Genomic DNA, 11,519 nt, shown 5'->3' on the forward strand with positions numbered 1-11,519 from the left:
GCTAAACACCTTATCCAAAACTTAAGGAGTCATTTTTCTTAGGCTTTTAGTTTTTTATTTTATTTTCCTTAAAAACAAATAAAAATAAGTGGCAACTCTGATTTTAACAACAATAATTTTTTATCATTTAAAAAATGAGTCCCATCAATGAGTGGGAACACAAATGAAAAATGCGGATCCACAAATTGACGACTCCATTGAGAATTTTTGAGGATCAAGCTTGAACACTAGTTGAGGAAAATATGACGTTTAATTGGTTGATTAGAAAGTACCTTCCTTCCTTTAGGCAAGGTGATTTAGTTTGCTTGCTTGATTGATTTGCAAAGTTGGATAATTGTAGTACTTAACTGTTTGTGATTTAGTTAAAATTCACATTTTGGGTTTATTATCTTTGAATGACTCTTTTAAAGAAAATAGAATTTTTTTTAGGATTGATATTTTGAGTTGAGCTCGTTTGGTCCTTTGGTCCTTTGGATTCTCATCATTTGGAAACCATCGTAGGTTTTATCTAAGTTAATTCTTTGGTCCTTTCGTTTCTTATCATTAGAACACCATCCTAGGTTCTATCTAACCTTATTAATGTTTGTTCCATTGGTTTCTCATCATTGGGTCACCATCCTAGGTTTTATCTTAGTTTCTTTGCTTTCTCTTCATTGGAACTCCATTATAGTTTCTAAGTTTATTCTTAGTTTCACTCATTAATCTTCATTGGGACACAATCTTAGGTACTATCTAAGAATATTTGTTTTTTCCTTTCGTTTCTTATCATTGGAACGCCATCTTGACTTCTATCTAATTTTAATCGTTTATTCCTTTTGGTTTCTCATCTTTAGGATACCATCCTCAGTTTTATCTAAGTTTCTTCATTGTTCCTTTGGTTTCTTATCGTTAGGACACCATCCTAAGTTCTGTCCCAATTCATTCTTTTTCATTTCGTTTCTCATCAATGGGATGCCATCCTAGATTCTATCTAAGCTTAATCATTTGTTCCTTTGGTTTCTCATCATGGGGACACCATCCTAGATTCTATATTAGTTTATTCTTTGTTTAGTTTTGTCACACCCCAATTTTTTTTTCTTATTATTATTATTATTTATTCTTCAACTAAACAATTGATACTCAAATGCAGTATAAGTGCTCTAAAAAATTTAAATGTTGAGTTCCTACTTGAATTTGTTCAAAAAGAGGACATGGAAAACCTGTTATAAAGAGTACATCCTGTATTAAACATTGTGACTATTAAATTAACAAAATATGTTTTTGTTTCACAAAAGAAACTTGTACAACATTAATTTACATATACCAAACCCCATTGTTTACTACGGGTAGCCCATACTACAAGTGTATCTGACAAATATATACATTACATCATTCCAACAAAAGGTTTAGTCTTGATACAAAAGGCATGGCCTCAAAAGACTTTCAATATGAGCAAACAACATCCAATCATAGTAAAGCATTGCTCAAGCATTCTTTCCTGCATAGGTCTTCTGACCTGCATCTAGAGGTGGAAGGGATAGGGTGAGTTCACAACTCAGTAAAGTTTATAATCATCCTAAGTATACCCTTAAAAACCTTGAATTAAACGTTTAATAAACATGCATGATAAACATTTCATAACCATTAACAAATGTGTAATCATGTCAAATATGTATGCATGTGTTTGTTGGTTTCATCATTGCTTTTCGCCATCCATCCTTTCACAACTGATAAATTGCTGACTCCTAACAATCTACACAGCTGATATCAATGCTCCACAAGACACTCGATCAATATAATAATGACTATTCTGGGACATCACCCAAGGGCAAGTCATACCTTGTGTCTTTTGGGACTCATACCCAAGGGCAGGACCAACCCCGTGTCTTTAGGGACTAAAACCCAGGGGCAGGACCAACCCCATACACCCACATCAGAGTGTCTTCCTCGAGGGCTTTAGGGACTTTCACCCAAGGACCCACGGTCCCACATAAACAATATATCAAATGATAAGGCCTGTAGCATCACATAAGCACTTCGCCACCAATAAATTCTCTGAATATGATCTGTGATAATTCCATATCCTTCTTGCAATGCAATCACACCATAAACCATTTCGACAACACAAAACCACGAATCTTCATACCAATATACGTTCCAACATCATGGTAACATTTCAATGCAATAAACCGAGATGCAATGACACTTTAAAAGATTTTATGAAATCATAGAAATAACATAAAATTCCAACAAATAATTCAAGGAAAGAAATCAGATACACCATAGAATAGCATAAAATTTCCTACCTTACACCGACTTCCTTTTTGTGTTTCTTCTAAGTAGGCGATCTTTGCCTATTACGAGGAACTGAAATGAAACAACATAATTTAGGTTTCCTAACCATGAAAATTTATATAGTTTATTGTTGCAAATTTTTAATTCTCACATTCTCTAATCTATATCCTACATGTTTTCAGATCAAATTTGAATTGAATTAAACAATATTTACAATGCATATTAATTTCCCTAATTAATTACCAAACACTAATTCATTTGATTTTCTTAAAGCCTAACCTATTAACAAATCCCAAGTGTCCAAATAACCCAATTCATCACATGTTTACTAATCTATTTTTCAATCAAACCAAATTAAACAAAGATTTATGCTGATCTTACCATTAATAAAATACTAAAGTTAAAGTACTTTAATCTTTAATGAATTGTGATTTTTAGCTAAAACGGGTTTATAGCTAATTATACTCAACTTTTACCGTTAATTCTTTTCAACATACCATTATGAACCAAAATAAACGAAAATTACAAAATTAAACAACTTGCTTACCTCAAATCTACACTTTCTCTCTCTAACCCAAGTTGCTGCAGGTGAAATGGTGCAAAACGAGCTGCAGCCCCCTTATAAAGGGGTCTCCATGCACCCAAGCACGAGGTGGCAGCCATGTGGCAGCCCACATGGCTGCCACCAATCCACCCAAGTAGGAGGTGGCATTCCACTAACTCCAATTTCCCAATTTTGCACTTTAGTCCTTCAAGTTATCAAAAATAAAACCCATAATTGCCCATTAGTCCTTTAGGTTTTCATAACCCTAATTAGTCCCTAAGAACCTAATAAGCATGCTTAGGTCATTAACTAATCCCACTTAACCTTAATCAAAGTTTAATTCATAATTAAACATGATTAGCACTAAACTAGTTTTAACATCTAATTAAGCAAGCTTAAAGTTAAGTACTAAAATAATCATTATTGCCTATTTAATTCATTAGTACTAGGTGTTACAAGTTTATTTCTAGTCATTGGGATGTAATCCTAGAGTCTATCTAAGCTTAATCATTTGGTTCTTTGGATTCTTGTCATTGGGACAAGATTGCAGGTTCTAAGTTTATTCTTTGGTCCTTTCATTTGTCATCATTAGGACACCATCTTGGGTTCTATCTAACCTTATTCGTTTGTTCCTTTGGTTTCTTATCATTGGGTTGCCATCATAGGTGCTATCTTAGTTTATTCTTATTTCATTTGCTTTCCCATAATTGGAACACCATTTTAGATTCTATCTATGTTTATTCTTAGCTTCATTGATTTATCATCATTAGGACATCATCCTAGGTTCTATCTAAGCTTAATCATTTGTTCCTTTGGTTTCTTATCATCCTTAGGTTCTATCTTAGTTTATTCTTTTTTCATTTGGTTCCTCATCATTAGGACGTCATCCTGGAGTCTATCTAAACTTAATCATTTGGTCCTTTGGTTTCTCATCATTATGACACATTCCTAGGTTCATCTCCATTTATTATTTGTTAATTTGGTTTCTCATCATTGGGACACCATCCCAAGTTCTACCTAAGCTTAATCGTTTGTTCTTTTGGTATCTCATCATTTGGACACAATCCTAGGTTCTATCTCATTTTATTCTTGGTTCATTTCGTTTCTCATCATTATCATGCCATCCTAAGTTCTATCTAAGCTTAATTATTTGTTTATTTGGATTCTCATCATTAGGACACCATCCTAGGTTCTATTTAAGCTTTATTGTTTGTTACTTTGGTTTCTCATCATGTGGACAACATCCTAGGTTCTATCTTAGTTTATTCTTTGTTTCTTTCGTTTCTCATCATGTGGACAACATCCTAGGTTCTATCTTAGTTTATTCTTTGTTTCTTTCGTTTCTCATCATTAGGACACCATCCTATGTTCTATCTAACCTTAATCGTTTCCTCCTTTGCTTTCGCATAAATGCTACACCATCCTGGGTTCTATCTCATTTTATTCTTTGTTCATTTGGTTTCTCATCATTGGAACGCCATCCTAGGTTCTATCTAAGTTTAATCGTTTGTTCCTTTGATTTCTCAGCATTGGGACAATCCTAGGTTCTATCTAATTTTATTTTTTGTTCATTTCGTTTCTCATCATTGGGGTGTCATCTTATGTTCTATCTAAAGCTTAATCGTTTGTTCGTTTAGTTTCTCATCATTAGGACACCATCCTAGGTTCTAACCTTAATTGTTTGTTCATTTGGTTTCTCATCGTTAGGATGTCATCCTGTGTTCTATCTAACCTTAATTGTTTTTTCCTTTGCCTTTGCATTAATGCAACACCATCTTGAGTTCTATCATAGTTTATTAGTTATTCATTTGGTTTCTCATCATTGGGACACCATCCTAGGTTCTATCTTAGTTTAATTCTTTGTTCCTTTGTTTCTAATTATTAGGATGCCATCCTATGTTCTTTCTAACCTTAATTGTTTCTTCCTTTTCTATCGCATCAATGCGACACCATCGTATTTATTATCTCAGTTTATTCTTTGTTCGTTTGGTTTCAAATAATTGGGATGCAATCCTAGGTTCTATCTAAGCTTAATCGATTCTTCCTCTTTGTTCCTTTCTTTTCTCATCATTTGGAAATTATCCTAGGTTTTATCTTAGTTTATTCTTTGTTCCTTTGGTTTTTCTTCATTATAAAGCCATCCTAAACACTTTCTAACCATAATCGTTTCTTTATTTTCTTTCGAATCAATGCGACACCTATCACACCTCATTTTTTTTATTATTATCATTAACTGAACAATTGATACTCAAATACAGTATAAGTGCCCTTAAAAATATGGGGATACAATAATTTAAATATTGAGTTCCTGTTTAATTTTGTGCAAAAAGAGGATATGCAAAACCTATTATAAAGAGTACATCTTGTATTAAACTTCGTAACTATCAATTAACAAAATATGTTTCGTTTCACAAAAGAAACATGTACTAAATTAATTTGCATATACCAAAATCTCATGGTTCACTACGAGTAGCCCATACTACAAGTGTACCTTACAAATATATATATATATATATTACATCATTCCTACAAAAAGATTTAGTCTTTAATACAAAGTCAAAGCCTGAAAACACTTTCAATGCGAACAAACAGCATCCAATCATTGTAAAGAATTGCTCAAGCATTATTTCCTGCATAGGTCTTTTGACCTGCATCTAAAGGTGGAAAGGATAGGGTGAGTTCACAACTTAGTAGGAAAGTTTATAACCACCCTAAGCATACCTTTACAAACCTTGAATTAAACGTTTAATAGCATGCATATAAACATTTTATAACCATTAATAAAATATGCAATCATATCGAACATGTATGCATGTGTTTTCTAGTTTCATTTTTATTTTTCCTCTTCCATCCTTTCATAACTAATAAACTGCTAACCCCCACCAATCTACACATCAGATATCAATGCTCCATAAGATACTAAGTCAATATAATAATGACTATTCTGGGGCATCACCCAAGGGTAAGTCAAACCCCATGTCTTCTGGGACTCATACCCAAGGACAGGACCAACCCTGTGTCTTTAGGGACTAAAACCCAGGGGTAGCAACCCTATACACCCACATCGAAGTGTCTTCCTCGAGGGCTTTAGGAACTTTCACCCAAGGACCCACGGTCCCACATAAACATTATATCAAAGGATAATGCATGTAGCATCACATAAACACTTCTCACAATCAATTTTCTGAATATCATATGTGATTATTCCATTTCCTTCTTGCAATGCAACCACATCATGAACCATTTCCACAACACGAAACCATGAATCTTCATACCAATATACGTTCCAATCTCATTGTAACATTTCAATACAATAAACCGAGATGTAATAACACATTAAAACATTTTATGAAATCATAGAAATGACATGAAATTCCGGTACATGTTTCAAGGTAAGAAATTAGATACACCATAGAACAGTATAAAATTCCTTACCTTACACAAACTTTCCCTCTATGATTCTCCTATGTAAGCGATCTTTACCTATTACAAGGAACTAAAATAAAACAATATAATTTTAGGTTTCTTAACCATGAAAATTTATTCAATTAAAACTTATGAAAATTTCCTTTCTTACTATTTTTTAACAACTTACTATTATTAATTTTTAATTCTCATATTAATTACCAAACACCAATTGTTTTGATTTTCTTTTTTCCTAAAGCCTAACCCAGTAACAAATCCCAAGTGTCCAAAAAACCTAATTAATCACATTTTTAATAATCTATTTTTCAATCAAACCAAACTAAGCAAAGATGTTGATCTTACCATTAATAAAATACTTAAGCTAAAATATTTTAATTATTAATTAATTATTTTGTTTTTTTTAACTAAAACATGTTTATAGCTAATTACACTCAACTTTTACACAAATTTACCGTTAATAACATACCATTAGGAACCAAAATTACTAAATTAAAATGCTTGCTTACCTCAAATCTACACTTTCTCTCTCTAGATCCTCCCTCTAACCCAAGCTGCTACAAGTGAAATGGTGCAAAACAAGCTGCAGCCCCTTATAAAGGGGTCTCAATGCAGCCAAGTAGGAGGTGGTAGGCCACATGGCTGCCACCAACCCCAACTTTCCATAATTGCACTTTAAAAATTACCCATTGGTCCTTTAGGTTTTCATAACTCTAATCAGCCCATAAGAACGTAATAAGCATGCTTAAGTCATTAACTAATCCCACTTAACCTTAATCAAAGTTTAATTCATAATTAAACAGGATTAACATTAAACTAGTTTTAACATCTAATTGTGCATGTTTAAAGTTAAGTACTAAAATAATCATTATTGCTTATTTTAATTATTAGTACTAGTTATTACAATCCCATCCTACTATCCCAGTTTATTCTTTGTTCATTTCGTTTATCATCATTGGGATGCCATCCTAGGTCTATGTAAGCTTAATCACTAGTTTGTTTGGTTTCTGATCATTGGGACACCATCCTAGGTTCTATTGAAGCTAAATAATTTGTTCCTTAGGTTTCTCGTCACTGGGACACCATCCATGGTTCTATCTCAAATTATTCTTTGTTCATTTTGTTTCTAGTCATTGGGATGCCATCCTATATATAAACTCAATCATTTGGTCCTTTGGATTCTTGTCATTGGGACACAATCGTAGTTCTATTTAAATTTATTCTTTGGTCCTTTCATTTCTCATTAGTAGGACACCATCCTAGGTTCTATCAAATCTTATTCGTTTGATTCTTTTGTTTCTCATCATTAGGTCTTTACCCTAGGTTCTATCTTGGTTAATTCTTAGTTCATTTGCTTTCTCATCATTGGGACACCCTTTCAGGTTTTATCTAATTTTATTCTTAGTTTCATTGATTTATCACCATATGGACGCCATCCTAGGTTATACCTAAAATAATAAACTAAGATAGAACCTAGGATGGTTTACCGATGATGAGAAACCAAAGGAAAAAACATCAAACTTAAATTAAACCTAGGATGGTATCCCAATGTTCAGAAACTCGAAGGAACAAATGATTAAGGATAGGCAGAAACTGACATAGAACCTAGGATGGTATCCCAATGTTAAGAAACCCAAAGGAACAAATGATTAAGGATAGATAGAACCTAGGATGACGTCCCAATGATGAGCAACCAAATGAAAAAACAAAAAATTGAGATAGAACATAGGATGATGTCACAATGATGAGAAATCACATGAAGAGAGAAGAAACTAAGGTTCAACCTAGGATGTGGTCCTATTGATAAGAAACAAAAGGAACTAACGTTTAAGCTTTGATAGAGCCTAGGATGGTTTTCTAATGATGGGAAAACAAATAAACAAACAATAAACTCATATAGAACATAGGATATTGTCCAAGTGATGAGAAACCAAAGGAACAAACATTAAGTATAGATAGAATCTAGATAGCGTCTCCATAATTAGAAACCAAATGAACAAAGAATAAACTGAAATAGAACATAGGATGGTTTCCCAAGGATGGTGTCCTATTGATGACAAACCATAGCATAAGAGATGAAACTTAGATTCAATCTAGGATTGAGTTCGATTGATGCAAAGGCAAATAAAGAAAGAATACTCTAAAATAGAACCTAAGATGTTGTCCCAATGTTGAGAAACCAATCGAACAAATGATTAAGCATAGACAAAGTTTATATAGAACCTAGGATGGCATCCCAAAGATGAGAAACAAAATGAACAAAGAATAAATTGAGATAGAACCTAAGATGGTGTCGCATTGATGCAAAAGCAAAGGAAGAAACGATTATGGATTCCACACCGGTGTAACCACAGTTCACCACAAGTATTGGAATAGAAGTTTATCCAATGCACCCCCTCATGGTTGTGGAGCTTTGGTTTTTCCTTGGACACAAAAGCTCCTTAGCCTTAAGTGAGGGGTATCTTTAAGGCTGAAGAAGGATGTACAAAGGAGGATGACTTCAGTTTGGCTCCATCAAATGAGAAACTCTCTAAGTTCTAAACAACAATCATTCTTTAGTCATCACAATTCAGATTCAGAAATAAGATATAATTTGACCAAGGTACTCATGTTCTTATCACATTTTGTTGGGATGTCCATCACTTCCTACATGTTGGCTTTACTGGATATGAAGTGGGAAGTGACTCTGAATTTCTTCAAGCTGATTATTGATTGCACTAGATATTGGCTTGTGGGTTCCACTCCAATACCACAACTCAAAGAGTGATTTCTCAGCAAGATAGCTGCAAGAAAATGGTAACAAAAGACAACTCTCCAAATCCATTTGCCCCACACATGCCACTTGTATTGAGAGGTCCCACATGCAAACTCTCCTCTTCCAGATGCTTCTTTCTTTGGGAATTTATAATTTTGAATTGAATTTTCAAATCCATTTTCAACTTAAATATTCTTGGATTTTAAATTTCACCCTTAGATATCTTTAAATTAATAAAATCTGTTTTTAATAAATTTATTTGCTGCAAATTTTTTTTCTAGCATGCATTTTCTTATTTTTCTTGGTTTTTAAATAATTTCTTTATCTTTCTCAATTTTCATAAGCATGAATACATTATTTTTTAAAATAATGGAATTTATTCATATTTCTATGATACTTCCTCCATGATCATCAAAAAAATGGATTTTGTGGAATTAACTCATGCAAATAAATATGGGCCTTTGTTAGGGCCCAAATTTTTCCAAAATTAAAATTTCCACTATAAAAAACAAGTCACGCCATCAAGTGGGAATACCCATGAAAAATGCAAGTCCACAAAATGACAACTCTACTGGGGATCAGTGTGTGGGTCAAGCTTAAACTACAACTTAAGGCTTTCTTTTTCTATGTAATCCTATGACTTGCTCAAAGTAGATATGGTGCTTCATATCAGCAACAAGAAGTTGCTATGGAGACTCTAGTTGACCTTTGTAGGCAGAAAAGTTTCATGACAAAGATTTATGCCAACTTAGATGGTGACATAACTTGCAACAGTGTGTTTGAAGATTCTGCTAATTTATTGTTAAAGAATACATTTCATGTGAACTACCCTTTGTCTGCTATGCATATTCTTGCTTTGAATGGCTTGATTGCTGTAATTAGGGGAATGGTCGCGAAGGTGGGCAATGGATCATTTGGTTTAGAAAGTTTCCAGTAAATATTGAGGAATATACCCCCCTTCTGGATAGTGAAGTGTGATAATTATAGTGATCCTAGTATTTGAGTTCCATTGGTTTTCCAGAAGAAGTATATTAAAAGAAGACTGATGATTGGAGCTGATCATTTTAATTGAGACTCGAAGAAAGGGCTAGAGTTTCTCCAAGGAACTCAACTCTTGCCTGGTAAACTTGACCCACAAAGTGTGGCTTGCTTTTCCAGGTACATTGCAAGGTTGAATAAGAATCTGGTTGGGGATTTCCTAGGAAATCATGACAAGTTATGTCTATAGATTCCTTATGAATTTGCTGGGACTTTCATTTTCTAAGACAAGAATCTGGATATGGCATTACAACTGTTCTTGGAAACTTTCTGAATGCTTGTTCAACTATGAGTTCTCCACTAGAAAAAGTCTTTATGGAATTGATGGAATTATTCAAGTTCTCCACTAGAAAACTGTAACAAAGTTGGATGGTGCTTCTTGGGATTTTATAAAACCTAAAATTTTTGCATCTGTAGAAGCTATTGTTCCTTGACTCCAATACTACAGCAGCAATGGACTCAGCAAAAGTACTGCTCATTATTGTTGTCCATCATTTTATCTGTGTTAAAGGAGAAAGGGCAGGCTGCCCATTTTTCTTGGCATCTTTCCACCTACAGGTGTACACACATGCATGGTCACCTTTTGCTTCCGAGTCACAGTCTTAACTGAGCCAGAAGCTACACTTGATGCTCTAGTCATGAATGGGGCAATCATGAAGGTTGGAGTTGCTACAGAATCTTCTTACCAAGGAAAGGATCTTACTATTTTTATCTTTTGGGCCACCAAATTTGAATCAACATAATGACAGTGTCATTGGCTTAATGGTGAGAAAATCAAATCTTGTTGCTCCTTTAGCTTAGTTTGCTTTTGGATTGTGAATATAGCCTTGCATTGATGGAATAAGGGCTTTAGTACTTTTGGACAAGTTCTCTCTTATCGGTCTTCACCAAGTGCCTAGACCATTACGTCAACAATTCAGGCTTAGAGCCTCTACAATGCTAATAGGCATTTTGAAACTTCATAAAGCTCCTAAGACATCTATAGCAGCATCTGATCTCATCATTAGCGCAGACATGGAGGAAAGGGTCTTTGCTAGATCATTTACTGTCATGCCTGAGTCAGATCTTGATGACACCATTAGAATTAGAGGTCGGATCGAGATGAAAAATTTAGGTCCCAAATATCTATAATGGGCTATTTTTGTGTCTGATTCCCCATAAAATGAATTTGGATGGAGTTTGAGCTTAGGTGGGATGATCCCACAAGTTGGGACCATTTCCAGGCTGAAGCCTCTCTAAAAGTTAGTTTAGGAAAAAGATTCAGCTTGCAGCCAGATTTTGTATATGTAATGGATGGAAATGATATTGCAATCTTGGAAGAACCAGAACACCTAAATTGGTACCATTATGGAAAGCATTGGAATGATAAAATTTAATCGTGTGGTTGGTGTTGTTCACACAAATTACTTAGAATATATCAAGACAGAGAAGAACAAGGCTCTCCAAGTTTTCCTTGTGATATTTTAGGTTGCAAGAGCACAATGC

At 34.0% G+C, this 11,519-nt stretch overlaps 1 pseudogene; it reads left to right on the forward strand.

Moving 5' to 3' along the window:
* LOC132254011 (uncharacterized) overlaps nucleotides 1-11,165 on the forward strand; it is a 40,160-nt pseudogene extending 28,995 nt beyond the window's left edge.
* Nucleotides 11,166-11,519: the final 354 nt, after the last annotated feature.

Source organism: Vitis vinifera, chromosome 7, assembly GCF_030704535.1.
Source record: "Vitis vinifera cultivar Pinot Noir 40024 chromosome 7, ASM3070453v1".
NCBI lineage: Eukaryota > Viridiplantae > Streptophyta > Magnoliopsida > Vitales > Vitaceae > Vitis > Vitis vinifera.